This window comes from Phascolarctos cinereus, unplaced genomic scaffold, assembly GCF_003287225.1.
Source record: "Phascolarctos cinereus isolate Bilbo 61053 unplaced genomic scaffold, phaCin_HiC Scaffold_5;HRSCAF=322, whole genome shotgun sequence".
In the NCBI taxonomy this organism is placed as follows: domain Eukaryota; kingdom Metazoa; phylum Chordata; class Mammalia; order Diprotodontia; family Phascolarctidae; genus Phascolarctos; species Phascolarctos cinereus.
In genome coordinates, this window is record NW_027555958.1 from 6,464,143 (window position 1) to 6,482,087 (window position 17,945).

Consider the following 17,945-nt stretch of genomic DNA (forward strand, 5'->3'; position numbering starts at 1 on the left):
CTGAAATGCAGACCACCTCAGTTAAGTAACTGAGGTCATTCCCAATCTGGTTCCAGCCAGTCATTCCAGGCCCATTCATGCATCATGCATATCATTCACCTTGTTCTAGCATCCAGGGTCGTGCTGGTAAATGTTTAACCACCAGCCCTTTAAAAATGCAGGACATGCTTTCAAGTGGAATGTGCATAATGAACATTTTCTCCATTACTTCATTAAGTCTAGACCAGGCCTGTACAACCTGCAGCCTGCCAAAGGATTTGGGATGGCCCATGAGAAATGTAGAGGCCTCTTTCCGCTCCCTTTTTCTCAGGCTTCTGAAGATCCTTTGGTGGCCGCAGGGCACAGATTGTGCAGGCCTGGTCTAAACAATCAATCAGACAATAAATCAAGCCGTCCTTTATAGCATTGGTTGATTTCTGAGGTGTCAATGCTCACACTGAAAACTTGAGGCTCTCTCTGTCTGAGCTGGCTCAGACATACCGCTGCCTACCTCCCAGCCAAATTCACTCACTTGCTTACCTAGACTTTTCTAGTACATGCATTTCCATTCCCCTCCTTCCAAGCCTTTGCATAGTGTGTCCCCCTACCTTGGGTGCCCTCCTTCCTTGTCACTACTGGGAGCTTCTAACTCCCTTCAAGACTCAGCTCAAATGCCAGTTGCTATAGAAGGCCTTTCTTCATTCTATTCCCCTGCCCCCCAAGTTGTTGGTGTCCCTGATGAGGATGGGATCTAGACCCCAAAAAGGAAAAACCCTGGACTTTCCCACATGGCCAAATCTCTGGTGTCCTCTGAGGCTATAATCCCATCAACTGGCCTTTCATTGTGGCTATGCCGGATCTCTTACCCTTAACCTAGCCTAGACCTCCCTATGCCCCCCCCTTCTCACCCTTAATCCTATCTAGGCTCCATTCTCCCTTGGCCACCCCTGGAGTTCTATTACCTCATACTTGGCCACTCCTAGATCTCTCCTATAGTCTTTCTGTATTTAAGGTCCATCTCATCTCCATTAATTTGCTCGGATTCTTATAATCTAGCCACTGCTCAGATTTTTACAATCTAGCCAATAGCTCACAGATACTCAGATTCCTTGAAAGTCTAGCTAACATGGCAGATCTTTAATAAACCTTATCTTTGGCTGAAGGAAAGCTTGGGTCGAATCCTTTCGGACAGGACCCATGTGTCATGATTTTGGGGTTCCATTACCCCTAAACCTCTAGACCTCATTATCCCCTCCCACAATTATTTTTATTTACTTATCTGTGAACATTTACCCCATCTCAATAGAATGTAAGCTCCTTGATGACAGATCTCTCATTTTTGCCTTTGTATTTCTAGTGTTTAATATGTGTGTATTAATTAATATTCCCACGTTCCAGAGGCCCCTCAAGTCATACTCAAAGCCCTACATTCTGGCCCCAGTACTTCCTCTGACCATGTGACTTTGGACAAGTCACTGAAACAACCTGGACCAATTCATGTCAGTGAAGTGAGACGCTTGGACTCCAGGACCCCTGAGGGACCTGCCAATCCTAGATTTCTGACTGCCTTGGTGTGGCGTGCACTGGATTCACCATATACTGATCAGTTGGAAGATATGAGGGTGCTGAGCACACCCCTGAATCCAACCTGCCCCTTTAGCCTTTCTCCATTATCCACAAACAAACCAGAACATAGGATCACAGGATCACAGGATGTAGAGCTCAAAAGGACCTCAGATTCACGAGAAAACACTCCACCAAGCAGCATTTCTAACCATTTTGGAAAAGTAAGTCTAGGGTTTTCTGGCCTCCAGGTTTTCTGATCTAAAGACCCACAGCTTAGGCCACAAGGCCCTGGCACAGATCAAGCTAGCAATTAGAACAGTAAGAAAACCAGACAGCAAGCAAGCTCTGAGAGCCAGGAACAGTTGGAAGGTGAAGGCCTGGGGCACTGGGCCTTCTTCCCCTTCGAGGCAAGTCTAGGCTTGTTATCCCAGTAGGGTCTTAGATCTACTGCAGGAAGGGGGAGCGAGGTGAAGACTGTTGCTTCTGGCTAGGAGTCTTTGAAGGCCTTCTCAGCTGCCAGCTCTCTAGATGAGAAATATATTGAAAGAAATCTAGGGAAATCCCAGTAGAATTCTAAGGTGTAGAGCTCATTTCCCAAAAGGCAGGGGACAAATGTGGAGGCATAGTTCCCTGAGGAGTTGTAAGGAACAAGTTTCAGTCTTTGGGCATCTAAACTCAAGACCTTCTCCCCCAAATGGATACAATGGTTGACACGACAGCAGCAACAACCACAATGAAGGTTGCATCTTCATTCTTTGTTTCTTTTTTTTTTCCCCTTTGGCTAGGCAATAGGGTTAAGTGACTTGCCCAGGGTCACACAGCTAGTAAGCGTTATGTGTCTGAGGCAGGATTTGAACTCAGGTTCTCCTGAATCCAGTGCTCTATCCACTGTGCCATCTAGCTGCCCCTGCATCTTCATTCCTTTTTTTTTTTTTTGCTTTTAGGCAATTGGAGTTAAGTGACTTGCCCAGGGTCATGCAGCTACTAAGTGTCAAGTGCTTGGTCTGAGGCCGGATTTGAACTCAGGTCCTCCTGACTTGAGGGCTGGTGCTCTATCCACTGTGCCGCCTAGCTGCCCCTGCATCTTCATTCCTGAAGGAGAAAAAAAGAACCCTCTGTGGTATTTGGCATGTAATAAGCAATGTTTGTTGCCTGCTTGTTATAACCCGTGGCTCTCTGGGGAAGGGAAGAGGGAAGGAGGCGAGAGGAAATCTCTATGTTGGTGAAACTAAAAGATGTCAATAAAAACTTATTTGAAAAAACATCGTGTTTCATTTGGTCATATGCAATCTGGCCACTTGTCTCGATGGGAAGGAAGTGTTCAGGCAGAAGGCCTCCTGTTAGAGAGAATTTGGGGTGGAGGGTGGGGTTCTTGACACTGAATTGATAAATGAGGAGAGTCTCTAATCAGAGACTTTCAAGTCCCTTTGAAAAAAATAAGGCCCAAGCATAGAAAACCGAGTCATCTGCTGCTGGGACCTTGGTCTCAGATGACAATGGAGGAAGGCAACCGGCTGACATCTACCATCTCCCTTAGTTGTTAAATCAGACTATTTAAGGAAAGGGAGATGAAGGGGCCCTCTAAGCTCCTTGATGGAAAATCAATATTGGAGGCCAAAGAACCTTTAGGGTAGAGGCAACAGCTGCCCAAGGGATCTCTCTCCAGGGCTTCGGGGATGACTTCTGCCAGCTCCTGGCAAACAGCCAGGTGTAATTGTTGGCCAATTAACCTGTTTCTGCCAATTCTAGTCTTTACCCTATGACTTAAATCATGGGAGCATAGAACTTAAAGCTGGAAAGGACTTTAAAGGTCATGTATTCCAACCTGTTGCCTTTTACAGATGAGGAAACTGAGGTCCAGAAAAGGTGGGAATCTAGCATTTATGAAATAATAAGCTAATATTTATGTAATATCTTAAGCTTTGTAAAATGCTTTATGTACCTTACCTCAATGGATCCTGAAAACAATCCTCTGAGCTATTGCTATTATGATTTCCATTTTCCAGAAAGGCAATGCGAGGCCCTGAGAGAGTAAGTGGTTTGCCCAAATTTAGACAATGAGTGACAAAGCTGGGGTTCCACCCAGGATCTTTCAGTCTCATGGAGTGAGCTTTTGTCATAGTCCCCCCACTGGGGAATTTTGTGATCTGTAGAGTGATGTGACGTCTTTCCTCAGTGGGCCAGGAGTTGGTCTGTGTGCTGGCCGGCTCCTTGGTCTTTACAGCACACATCTGCCTGCTGTGAGGGAGGAATCCCTGCTGGACATCTTAGAAGATAAAGATTAGATCTGTGGTTTTAATGGCATGGGAACTACCCAGGTGAGAAACCTCATCCATTCAAGCTGGCACCTTCTCTGCAAGTTCTGCTGTGGATTGCCTAGTCACTGAGGAGTAGAGTGACCTGCCCAGGATCACACAGTCAGAGCACTTGAACCCACGTCTTCCCTACGTAGAAGCTGACTCTCTATTCACTACACCACACTGCCTTTCCTTTTTGTTTTACTACCACTAGCAGGAATTTGAGAGCTCTGCCTGAAACAAGAGAATAGTTTCAGTCATGCCCGAATCACACATCTAGGCACTCAAAACGACCTTGACAGATCACACTCCACCGATGATTGGGTCCTGCCCAAAGCATTCCAGGAACGAGGTTTGGTTTTCCCCATTTTAGACAAAGCCCCTGAGGCCCTGAAAGTTTCGGTGACTAGTTCTAGGTTATGTTCGCTACTTGGGGATGCTGGCACTAAGACAAGATCTCTCTCTTGTTTTTTTCTTCCTGATTCTCTTTTCCAGCGAGGCTTATGCTATGTCTTACTGTGGACCCCATCATGTTAGGTAATCTTCACATCTTCATCATAGCATCATCGTCATCATCATCACTGTTTTCATCCTAAGTGATTTTGAATGGAAAGAGGTCTTTTTGAAAACAAAATCAGGAATGGGAAACTGAGGCCTAGAGGGTCCAGGTGACTTGTCCAAAGTCACTTAATTAGCAAAGTCAGGATTTGAACCCAGATCTTTGGACTCTAGACCCCATCCTTTCTTTTCTCCATGTACAAACTCTAGTATTATTGTCCACCCTCCTAATCCGCCTCCTATACTGAAAATGTTTGCCCAGGTAGGTATGAGCATTCCTGGGAGCTGGACTTTGCCCAGACAGGTAATGAAGCAGGTATTCAGCAGTCCTGAGTTTGGGGACACAGCAGAACCTGCAGGATTGTTAACTTGATTTCACTTTTCTTCAGGATTCATCAGCTACTTCTCTCACATAGGCAAGAGGCCGAAAAGAAAAACAAAACAAACAGACAAAATGCCCCACCTAAGCAGATCCAGAAGGGGCCTCAGAAGCTTTCATTTTTACTTATGAAAAATAAGCCCTAGAAAAGTTAAATGACTCACCCAAGGTGAGTGTCAAAATCAGATTTGAACCCAGGCCTCCTGACTTCAACCCTGCACCTTTCCCACTGGACCACATTTCCTTTCTCGGTTTTCTCTCTCTCTCTCTCTCTCTCTCTCTCTCTCTCTCTCTCTCTCTCTCTCTCTCTCTCTCTCTCTCTCTCTCTCTCCCCCTCCCCTTCTCTCTCTCTCTCTCCCTCCCTCTCTCTCTATCACTTGCAGTAAACTTTGACTGAATGATTTCTTTTTGCCTTAGGAGTGAGGTAAGATTATTTAATGGGATTTCCTGGAGCGTTCTGTTTTCTCTCCTCTGATTATTTGGGCACCAAAAATCGACTGCGCAAGTACAGGATTGGGGAGATGCGCCTAGACAACTGATCCACTGAAGAAGAGCTAGGGGCCTTAGTGGACCTCAAGCCCAATATGAGTCCACACTGCCAAGTGACAGCCAGAATAATTGAAATACACACTATCTCCCAACATGTGCCTCAAATTTTCCTATATAGTTACTCAACAGAGTTCTGGCATTTATCCCTAATTTATTCAAAGAACTTGGTAAATGTCTCCATTGTTTGCCATGAAATTAAACCTTGGAAAATAGATAGGGATAGGGACTGAACCTATGAATTCATTAAGTGAGATAAGTTCAGAATGAGGAAACTCCTTCTATAAATGTTAGTTGACATCTTTTCTTCAACTTACATTTGCCTTAGAAATTTATTCGTATGTGATCTTAGAGAGTTTCTTAGAGCCCTATGAAGTGAAGTGACTTCTGTAGGGTGCCGCATCCAGTAGGTGTCCAAGGTAGGTCTTGAACGCAGGGTCTTTCTGGAGCTGAGGTCTGGCTCGCTATCCAGTCTGTCCCAACGTGATATGCTGTACCCATTGCAACTTGTTTTTAAGAAGCAGTTTGGAAATTTTTTCTGCTTTGTTAAAGTAGACAAGAAAATTGGCAGAAGTCCAGAAAGTTGAAAGGGAGTCTCTCTTCTCTAAGCTTACCAAAGGGGGCTGTGGCAGTCTAAACAAAATGATAACAAAAGACATTGAACTATGCAAAGACTCCAACGGTTCTTTGATCTCATCCGCTTGGCTATTCCATCCAATAGTGCAGATTGCAACCCGTCCATGCTTCCCCACCTTGGGTGACTTTTGTCCCTCCTGTCCTACAAATTCAACAGAGAACCTCCTGCCCCCCTTGGAAATGTCCCCTTTCAGAATCTCTCTCTGCCCTACTCTAGCCTACATGGTAAAAGCACCTAGAGGACAGTGCCAGCCAAGAAGCGCTCTTTCTTTAATGCCGCACGTGTGGAGAGCTGCTTCCTGGGATGGGCCTTTCAAGGGCACCATGAGGAGGAAGACACTGGACTCTGGAGAAGACAAAAGCCTACAATGACACGGACCAACACAGGGCGCGTGGGTGTGAAGACGAAAAGGAAAGAGAAACAATGCAGCCGAAGGGCCCCAGGCTGCCTCAGTCACCTCCTCCAGAAGGTTCAAGCACTCCCTCGGAGCCCCAGAACAAAGCGGCAGCTCCTTTCTTTGGCATGCAGGGAGAGCTCTGGTCTCTGGCCACACAGATCCCCCCTCTCCTCTTCCCAGGACCCTTCTTTCCATCCTGCCTGAGGTTAGTCATGGTCAACGCGTCCCATCTCCCTCAGCCAGCCTCTCCATGCTGCGATGCTTTCCTTTCTCACCGAACTCCCTCTGAACTTCAGCTCAAGTGCCATCTCCTGCGAGTGACCTTTCCTGATTCCACCAATCACTGTGTTTCCTCTAAATTAGGCTGTATTTATTTTGATCGGTAAAAAACTTACCCGTGAGCACCCACTGCTGAGCAGTGGGTGTAACTGCAGCCATTTGGAAAAGCCCTAGCATCCACACTAGCTGATCTCCGATGAAGCCGTTGATTGGTGCCCTCTTGTGGCCAAAATGTAGACTGCACTCTACCGCTTAACTGAACTGAGGAATGAAAGGACAACCTGGTTTTCTGTAGGTGGTAGAATGCAGGTACCGTCGGCAAGTGTACGCGTGGCCCACACCGTCAGTCAGAAGCAGAATAATAATCGAGCAGCTCTGCCTGCTTTCAGCTGCCCCCCTGCAGTCTACGATCCAGCAACACTCACCTAGTCATTCTGTTCATGGCACAGAGCCTTCCAGCTCCCACCTGCTGCAGGAAGCCTTTCCTCCGGAGTGCCCCGCCCCCAGTCCCCGCTGCTAGTGCTTTCCCTCACAGACCATTTCTATCAGGAGGACCTTGTATGTACTTGGTTATTTACACATGATCTACCCACATCAGAAGGTGAGCTCCTTGGGGTCAGGGATTGTCTTTGCAAAGAAGTGGTGGTAAGTCTGCACCCACCTTCCCCAGCTATTGGGAAGAATTGTTTATACTTGTTTTTTGGTATGTTTTTGAAGTAAATATCCCTAAAGGAAAAATCTGTCTGTCTGTCTGTCTGTTTGTCTGTCTCTCTCTCTCCCCACATATAAAAAAATATATATGTATATATATACGTATATATACATATATTTGTCTATCTATATTTCTATTTATCTGGTTTTTTTTTTACCTAGAAAGTGCAGAAGATGGATGAGACAACACCCAAGCTTCCATGCAGCATCAAAGGTATGGAATTCTAGGTATATAATATATAACAAAGGCATACAATTCTAGGTCTGTGATTCTCTGATGTCACTTTGGTGAGAATTTTCAAAGTGAGTAGAAACATGACATTGCCAAACGATAATTCGGGCCCTCATACCTGGCATTTCTCTTGCAGAGAGTTAGCAAATTAAGTGCTCTATAATTTAATACACAGTCAGCCTCACTGATTCAAGTCACCTTCCCAGTTCCAAGGGTTCAGATTCAGCCCAGGCATTCAGGATTTGTTTGTGATGAATATAAAACCAAGGATGTCTTTTTGTCCCCTGGAAGTCACTGCATGTTTCATGATGTGTGGCAAAACAGTTCTGAAGAGGTGCAGAAACCCCACCTGGTCCTGGTAGAGCCAGAGGTTTCTAGAGCTAGAAGGAAATGTAGAGGTTGTTTGATTCAACCCCCACATAGAGCAATGCCCAGAAAAGTTAGGTGACTTGGCCAAAGGCACACAGTAAGTTAGTGATAGAATAGGAAGCACCTTCTCCTGTTTTTAGCCTACACTTGGCCCCAAGGCTTCTCATGCCATCTCCTCTAAGGACACCATTCATCTACTCCGAATTTATGTTGTATGTGATATTCTTTACACGTCTCTCCCATTAGGCTGTAAGCATGTAAGTTCCTTGAGGGCAGGGAGGAAGATTGCTTTGTTTTCTGTTTTTGCCTCTTTGGATACCAATGCATGAGCAGATAAGAGTGCCTACCTGAAGTCAGGGAGACTCATCTTCCTGCATTCAAATCGGGCCTCAGGCCTTAGCTCTCTGACCCTGGGCAAGTCACTTCACCCTGTGTGCCTCAGTTTCTTCATCTGTAATAAAGTGAGCTAGAGAAGGAAATGGCCAAACTCTCTAATATCTTTGCCAAGGAAATCCCCATTGAAGCCATGAAAAGTCAGACATGACTGACATGACTGAACATTGTCCCCAGTGCTAAGCATAGTGCCTAGAACACAGTAAGTGCTTAATAAGTGTTGTTTGCTTGCTTTTAGAAGTCAGCAAAATCACAGTCCTCTGTTTCGCTTATTTGACTTCAAAGCTCTTAGACTATCTGTAGGGTTATTCCTCCACACAGCCCACAAATCAGTCCCCCAGGACGATGATGCCCTCACCCAGATGTTCTCCAGGAAAGGCCCCACCTGAGTTCTCTTCAATCCCGACTCACCCACTCTCTAGACCACTTCTTCACCTCCTCACTGGCCATCTCTGCCCTGGTCTCTTGGTCTGTGATCCTTTGGCCAGGCCCACTATTTCAGGAGGAGTCCCAAACAGGCTCATGTCACTGACTCCCCTTCTGGACTTCTTCTTCACCTTCTCACCAGCCCCTTAGCCACTTAGCTCCCTTGTGGGTACCTTACCTGTGAGATGCTTATCATTATGCAGACGGAGTGCCTGGCACAGAAAAAGCACGTAATCAATGCTCTCTCTGTCTTTATCACTCAGTAAGGACTTAGTAAATACCACTCGGTGCCAAGCATTATTCTGGGGTGCTAGTGAAATAGCCCCTGTCCTTAGGGACCTTGCATTCTACTCTGAGATTTGGGCAGGCTCCTTGAGAGATGTTCTAGTTAAAATTTCCTTCTCTGGGTCAACCTCAGCTGGTCCTTAGACCACAGAGTAGCCACTACCAGGCTCATCCTCCAAACCTCCCCTGCTGAGGGGATATTCCAGAGCTTAGGCTTTGCCAGTCATGGCCTCTGAGAACCCAGGGTCACCTTCACATCAAAAGGAAGCAACTGAGGGGATCAATTTTCAAAAAAGACCCAATATATGTGATTGTTATTAAATAAAAACTTTAAAATCAGTGCTAGTTCTGCGATTCTAATCTTTGGTACATGTTTATGAATAACTTTTCTTTGAGTCATATCATTCAGTTAGTAAGCATTTATTAAGTGCTGACTGTTTGCCAGGCATTGGGAAGTCAGAGACAAAAAGGGAAGAGTGTCTGCTTCCAGGGAGCTTACAGGCTAGGAGGGGAATGTGAGGGAAGAGAACCTATGTAGAGAAAATTAGGATAGACACAATAAGCCACTGGAGAAAGGCAGTAGCAATTGGAGCAAGGGGAGGGGCCCAACAGGCTTCCTAAAGGAGGCCACACGTAGGCTGAATTTGGAAGGAAATGATAGGATGTGGCACCCTATAAAAAATAAATTTCCTTCTAAATTTAATCAACCCTCTGTGCAGTAGTAAAGGTATTTAAAGTTAAAGGGATGTTCCTCTCTCCTTCCTACACTTGCTTTGGTCTGGCATGGTTGGCAGGCATCTTAGGCCTGGGCCAGGGGTCATGGAGGGTCATTCCAGCACCAATCACAGTCATAGTGTCAACCTTGCTCTGTAGGACCACCTTAGCCCTGCCAACCTGGAAACTTTTAGTGTTATTATAAATGACTCTATTCTCTGGGTGGCTAGTCCTTATGAAACAGATGCCCTTCATGTTGGTAGCTAACTCCACTACTTCATTTGGGTAAAAGACTATTCCATTGAGAATGTCCCAGAATGAAGAGAGATCTTTGAGGGCCATCTGAGGGCCATCTTCACCAATGAACACTTCACAGTGTGAGCTACAGAGGTTGGTATTGCTCCCAGAGATTGATGCCAAATGGATCTGGTCAAAGGACCATTTATAGAAGCTAGCAAATGGGCTGTGGAAAGTCCTGGCCTCGTCCTGTATGGTGCACCCCATGGTGGAGCTCATCATGTTCTGTTCTGCCTAGGAACCTTCAATGAAGCAACTCTAGTGCTGCTTCCTGGAGAGTTCTGAAAAGGTGAGATTCTTGGTGACTCCATTCTGAGTAATCACATGGTCACTGGTGTGCCCCAATTTAGCCAGTGCCAGGACCTGGGCTTTGTAGATGACTGGCTTGTCTCCAGGTTTGTAACTTATGGCAGATATTATCTGGAAGCTGGTGATGTTAATCACAGGGACATCCTCTTTGGGGATGGCTGCTAGAATCTTCTTCTTGGGATCTGGCTGGAAGTACCCTTGATGATTTGTTCTTCCCATGATTTGGGGAAGGAGTTTCTCGTGCCAGGATTCCTTATCTTCTGCATCTGTGCTTCTTCTGCCTTCGAACATCTTTACAATGACAACCACTAGCTGATGCTTGGCCTGGACTTTCAGAGTTCCTTCACACTGTGTCCATCTACCATGGTTGCATTCTACCTAAAGGATTCAAAATGTTTCTGTAATATTCTACTTGATACTATAAGGGAGCAGGGTCACTGTGGCTCAGCTGGTTGATTCCAAGGATGGCAACCAGGGTACCCATGCAAAAGCTACGGCCTCCCACACAGAGCCTTTGCATGGCTCCCTATCACCCAGCATGCAATGGACATGTAGCTGGCTTTATTCAAGTATTTGCCAGTCTACACGATCCCTTAAATTGCCCCAGTCTCCTGACCCATAGAGGTTTATCTTGGGATTGAGTGGCTATCTAAAATAGAGCTAATCTTCAACTGCAACCACCTTGACCCAGACGGCACAGAGGAAGGGAGTGTACAAAGTGCTCATTGCTGAGGTCCCTGAGGGTGTGAGGAAGCAGAGCCTTGCCATGATCTCTGCTGCCATGGTGGCCGGGATAGAGCTGAAGGCAGCCATTGGTACTGTCCTTCAGTGCCTGCAGCTTTTGCTGGCTGGGCTGGTTGGACTTATGGCCATCCTCCATGGCTAGATGGGCAGCAAAGGCAGCAGCAGTTGTAGCAATAAGAGAAGTGGGAGCAGAGTAGAGTGGCCTGCCGATGGAGGTCAAGGAGCAAGCTGGGGGCTGTGTAAGCCAGAGGTAAGGAAGTCAAGCATTCCAGCCACAGGGGACAGCATGTACCAAGGTTTGGGGACAGGATGTGGAAGGTCATGTACTGAGAACAGCAAATGGGCCAGTTTATCTGGAGCAAAGAGTGAGGTACAGAATCCTCCTGTTGAGGAGCAGTAAGAAGGTCCTTCTTGGAAGTGTCCTAACTTGGACACTAATTGAGACAAGAGGCCAAATCAACCTTTTTGTTAAAGTGATTTTTTTTTTACTCTAATGGTGTTGGTTAGGGATGTCTTTGGGGATTTTAGCTGAAGGCAGTAGGAGTGGGAAGAAGGAGGAGGCCCTTGAAGATGATGAGAGGACAGTTTTTAATGGCTTCTGTTCTCTTCACTTATCCCTAAATCACCCTGACCTTATTTCTTTCCCTATGCTACAGGTCTAAGTCAGCTCCTGGTAGTCTGTGGTCTTCTGACACTTTGATATATAATAATTGGCATTAACATAGAACATTTGCATAAAACATCTCATGATATTTTATTTATGTTATCTTATTTGAGCCCCACAAAAATCCTGATTCATGGTTACGATAAGTTACTACTTCCATTTTAAATGGAGGAAACTGAGGCTAAGAGGTGAAGTGATTGGTTCCAGGTACAAAACAAGTAGGTGTCAGAAGTGGATTTAAAGCCCAGCCATCTCCTGATTCCAAATCTGGCAGTACCCACTGGACAATCAGCGGTAATAGCTGGCAGTGATGTTTTACTTTTTCAGGTTTACAAAGCACCTCTTATGCATTATCTATTGCTCTATGTTGCTTCTGCCCGTCAGTCACCCTAAGAAATGCCTTCCTTCAGCACCTCTCACCTGGACTTCTCCAAGAGCCTCCCAGTGGCTTCCCTGACATGGTTTCTCCCTTCTCCAGTCCATTTTCTTCTCAGCTGCCAGACTGATATTTTGAAGTGCAGTTCTGACCATGTCATTCCACATCTCAAGAAGCTTCTGTGACTCCCCATCACCTCTTGCATACAATGCAAACTCTGGCTTCAAAGCCCTCCATGAAATCCTGGGGCTTCACACTGGCTTCCCCATGATGCCTCTGACCCCCTCTTGGCTCTACTGGTTTTCACAGCACTATTAACTTGGGCTCTTGGAAGACCCTGAAGTTCTCCCCTGGAAGCTTGGCTTTCTGCTTTCTACCTTATTTTCTGATAGCACAAACCCAGCCCAAACTCTCATGGACTGCTTCACTCTCCCTGGTGTGGATTCCTGGCTGGTTCCTGGAAGCTGGCATTTTCCCTTATCCTGCCCTGCCCCCTGGTGGAAATCAGAAGAACGTCACTGTGTCCTCCCTGGGCAGAAAAAGGAAGAGAGAGGCCTGGATCTGGATGGCTTGAAGCATTGGCCTGGTCCCTGGCCAGTCCTAAGCCACAGACATCTACCAGGCACAGAAGGTCCAAAGCTGTGGTTCTTTGGCCAGGGGTCAGTTGGGCCAGTTGTGAGCAGATCTCAGGCCTAGGTGCTGTTCTCAAGGGCTGTGGTCCTGAAGCAGTCTTTCCTCCTTTCCTTGGTACTTGGCATATGCTTTCCATGTATTTTGCATGTCATTTGAGCTACGCTTTTGTTTTCCTCATAGAATAGAGGCAATGATGAAAATGGAAAAACACAATATGCCAGCTCCTACAGGCACAAAGAGAAGGGTAGCCTGCCTTCAGGGAGCTCACACTCCAATGGAGGGAGACAACACATATAGGGGCAGTTAGATGGCTCAGTGGATAGGGTGATGGGCCAGGAGTCAGGAAGACACGAGTTCATATCTGACCTCAGACGCTCATTAGCTGCATGACCCTGGGCAAGTCACTTAACCTATTGCCTTCCTCCACTGGAGAAGGAAATGGCAAACCACTCCAGTGTCTTTTCCAAGGAAACCTCATATGGGGTCATGAAGAGTTGGTCACAATTGAATGATTGAACAGTAACAACAATATCACACATAGGAGGCTCTGGCTCCCTCTCCTTTTGGGATGGAAAGAGGTGACTGGGGGGTACAGTCAGTAGGAAAACAGACTTGGAGTCCAGAAAACCTGTGTTTAAATCCTATCTCAGACACTTAGTAGCTGTGTAACAGTGGACAAGTCACTTACCCTCTCTTGGCCTCAGTTTACTTATACATAAAATCAGGTAGTTGGATTTGATGGCATCTTGGATCTCTTCCAGATCTGAGTTAATACTCTGAAAGGTCCGGTGGTCCTCAGGGTGAATGGGCATGATGGATGGCTGAGTTGGGATATCAGCTCTGCTACTGCGTAATTAACTATGTCACCTCGGGCAAGCGACTTCTCATTTATAGACCTCCAGAGGAGATGGTGTCCAAGGTCTCTCGCAGCCCTTTGTTAAACGGGCTTTATTCTGCATGTGCTCTATGCGTTGAGGACAGTGCTGGGAAGGAGGGAGAAGCAGTTTGTTAGAAAAAAGTTTGACTGATCCTTGCTGGTTTTTATATCATAGTCACTGATGGAAATAGAACCTTTCTTCTTTCCCCTCCCCCCTCAGAATTATGCCAAAGGGGCCATGTTTTTGCCTTTCTTTGTTTCCTCAGCAATGAGCACATAGTAAGTGGTTAATAAGCGAGCATTTTTCAACTGGCTGACTGACCCTATTCATGAGCCCATGCTTAAATTTTCATTTTACCCCAGACTCGAGGGATGGGGTATAAAGGGCCAAAACATGTGAGGAAAGAAGCCTGACCCTTCTTTGAGGTGATTAGGTTCCCCCAGGACTGGATCCAGTCTGTGACTGCCTGGGTCCAGGGTGGAGGGGCCCCATGGTGAAGAGTCCTAGATCCTTGGGCCCAACTTACATTCCCATGTTAAATTATCATTACTAATCCTACTGGAAAGGCCATCTCTTAGAGTAAAGAGAGTGACCGCTTTTATCCTAACATGTATCCTTAACCATGGAAGAAAGCTCTCCCACGGCCTCCTCCATGGTCCTGCTGCCATCCTGCAGTGTTCTGGAGCCAGATTTGGACCGTACCAACTGCTATAAGTGTCCACAGCCCTTAAAAGCCATGGGCTCCTGAGGTCACCTCAGGACACGTTGGCTGTCAAGGAACAGGTGGCACCTGGGGGTTGACAATGTGTTGGAAAGTAGATGATTTCACCAGGTCTGTATCCCAATACTTGTACGCCTCTTCGAGCATCACGTTGTAGAAAAGGTGCCGACTTTAAGCCAGAAGACAATCTTACCTGTTTTTCCAGGCTCTTTCTCCCCCCTCCCCCCAGCCCATCATCCATATGGCCTTCTTTGTCTTAGACTTTCCTCCTCCCCCCCCCCCACCGTGGTTCAGCTCAATTGGAATGCTCCAGGGGCCCAGAGTTCCTGTGTTTTCCTTTGAATGCCAGAGTTCTGGATCAGGAGGACCAGGGAGATGCCTGGTGGCTTGGCCTCGGAGCTGCAGGTTCCCTGCTACGCTCCTGTAGCAGCTCCTCCATTTGGACAAGTAGCCTGGAATTGAAGGATACCCAGGCTGTAGGGGCTTCCCTAGGAACTGGTGGCAGCGAAGGAGAGCCTTTTAATGGGAAGCAGACACACCCTTTGGCATATGCCAGTGATAAATGTCACTGGATAGTGGCCACTTTCCTCCTGTTATCTGAAGTGGTTAGTGTTGCTGCCTCTAGATAATCTCAGGAGTTGTTGATTCTGGTGACTTCACTCTAGGTGATTTCCATCACTTGTCACATTCGTCATTACTTATGCTGAAATAGCCTCAGTCTGGGACTTTGTCCCCCATGCTGGGCAGGCAGGGCCTGCTCAGTGCCGGCATGTGGAGGAGCACCCTGACAGCATTCCTTCCCGTGGATCAGCTGCTTTCTTCTACTCCCCAAATATCTCAGAGGAGGTAAGAGAATCCTAGAAAGGAAAGGGCAGTGATATATCAGCAAGCAATGGGCATTATTCAGGCCTGGGGCCATTCAAGGCATAAATACTGGGAGATTCTTCTTTTTTCATTGCGGTGGGAGGAATTCCACAGCCCAAGAGGGATTCTTGGAGACATTGCAGGAGCCACTAGGAGAATGGGAGGGAGGGCAGAGTACTTTCTAAGGGAGACTCTTCATAAAAAGATGGCGAGATGCTTGCACCACTATCCCTAATGGCTCCCCTTACATTGGGAGGGGGAGGGGCAGTTTCTTCCAAGGGCATGGTATGTGTGAGAGGTCCTAGGTCCCCACGGAGGTTCAGCCCCTTCCCAGACCTGGTCCTTTCCCTGGTCCTACAATTAATCTTATTTAGAATCAGAATTAGAGAGCTAGACGAGGAAGCAAAAAGTCCAGAGCCGTTAGAGCCATTGCCAAAGGTCACACAGGTGGGAAATGCCAGAAGTAGGGTTTGAACCCAGGTACTCTGAGAGGAGTCATGGTTCTGTAGGAAGAGCGTTAAATTTAGGATTAGGGGCTTGGGTTCAAATTTTACATCTCTCACTTCCTGAATGCCCTTTGGCAAAATCACTTAATCTTAATCTCCCTGTGACTCAGTTTCTTAATCTGTAAAATGGCTGGACCAGATGGCCTCTGACATCTGTGATGTCTGACTCTATATCTTTCCACTGCCCCCCAGTGGCTCTCACTGGCCCTTCCTCTTCTGTGACTTGCTGACTTTTCCTCCCTTTCTTAGGTCCTCCTTTTTCTTTTTCACTCCTCTCTTTCCACCCCTTCCTCCCATTCCTCTGCTTTGTGTTGCCACCAGAGGGCTGTATCTCAGCGAGGGATGAACTTAAGCTGCTTCACTGATCAAGGATCCGGGTGTAGTTCCTATTTGTGATTAAACCGTTTTGTGGCTTCTGTGGAAATAATAATATGTACGGTTTAAGTCAGTTATTATGAGCAAGCACAGGCTGGTGGTGGAGGGATGGGGATGCTGCTATGGGGAATTCTGTTCCAGCCAGAGCTGGCCTTGGCACTGTGAGAAAGCAAGTGGTTTCCTGTGATTGTTTTCAGATGATATTGTAATTATTATTTCATTGCTCATTGAAAAGATGAGATAAAGATAATAACTCACATTTCCATAGTCCTTTAATCTTTGAAAAACACTGCACATTTAGTCCGGTTGGATCTTCACAACAGTCCTGAGAGATGTCATCCCTATTTTATTTATGGAGAAACTGAGGCTTGGAGATGTTAAGGGACTTGCCCTGACTCACCCCTACTAAGTGTCTGAGCTAGATTGGAACCTAGGTCTTCCTGACACCAAAGAGCACTTTTACTGTCCCACTCTGTTCCACCTATGGTCATCAGATTGAGAACTTGAGTCACCTCATCCGGGGCTGGCTTCCAGATCTTGTGTGACCCAGAGCTCTTCAGTAGCATTCTGGGGAAGACAATGAGCCCAACCTCCCACCCCACTCCCACCAGGGTTTCTAGGAATCATGTTTTTAAGTGAATAAAATGCCATTGGGTCACAGAGGAAACTGATCATATTGAAATAGGGTTAGCAAAATATTTTTAAAAACAAGTTCCCAGACTGCAGGTTAAGAACCCCTGTATTGGCCTGATCCTTCACATTTTAGGCAAGAGGAAACATCCCTCAAGAAAGGAAGTGACTGGCCTCAGGCTGCGAGACCAGTGAGCAGTGTTGGGAGAGCTTCTTGGACATCCCTTCCTGAACATGGTGCATTCTAGGGGCACCTGGAGGCAAGAGGCTCTCGTGTCACCTCCGGCATTTACTGATTGTGTATCTGAGGACGTTAGCCAGCTACTTGTAAGGGGGCTACGCTGAGCCTCCATGTCCTCATGCATGCAGTATTCACACCGTCAGTGCCTCAAGACTAACACGGCCATCCCTGCCCTCCAGGAGCTTCCATTCTGATGGAGAGATGGCAGGCAGGGGTGGTCAGCAAAAGAGACGTATGGTCTTCGAAGCCACAGAGATGCTCTGCAGTAAGGGAATTTTGTAAGGATCAAGTATGATCCCGTATGTAATGTTTCACCGCCATTAACTGCTATGAACAGGTTCACAATGAGGGTGGGAGAGGTCCTCTGAGGGGAGTTGCAGGTTAAGTCCCTGGAGGCACAGAAGCTGACATGACCCAGGCTCTCAGGCTTCTGGCATCCCCAGCCTGCAGGGCAGAGGCAGCCATGAACCTCATGGTCCCTTCTCTCTGCAGCTCTTCCTTCAGCAGCTCAGAAGAAAAATATGGCATCCTTGAGCAGAGGGGACAGGCTCCTTCAAGAAGGTGAGCTGCCCATCTGGCCTTTCCCCAAAGCAGAGGGAGGCAGTCAGGATCTTGCAGGCCTCTGGCTCCCTGATGGCCCCTGGCTCCCTGGTGACCACCCCTGGCTCCCTCCAGCCCCCAGCTCCCTGGTGGCCCCCTGGCTTCCTGGTGGCCCCCAGCTTCCTGGTGGCCTTCAGGCTCAGTGGCGGCCCCCCGACTGTGCGGTAACCTCTGGCTCCCCGGTGGCCCCTGGCTCCTCTCCAGCCCTTAGTTCCCTGGTGGCCCTTGGCTCCTCTCTGGCCCCCCTGGCTCCCTGGTGGCCCCCAGCTTCCTGGTGGCCTTCAGACTCAGTGGTGGCCCCTGACTCTGTGGTAGCTCCCAGCTCCCTGGTGGTACCCA

General features: G+C 47.2%; 1 pseudogene; it reads right to left on the reverse strand.

Annotated features, from left to right (window-relative positions):
• Positions 1-9,757: 9,757 nt before the first annotated feature.
• LOC144457601 (transketolase pseudogene) lies at positions 9,758-14,537 on the reverse strand (annotated as a pseudogene).
• Positions 14,538-17,945: the final 3,408 nt, after the last annotated feature.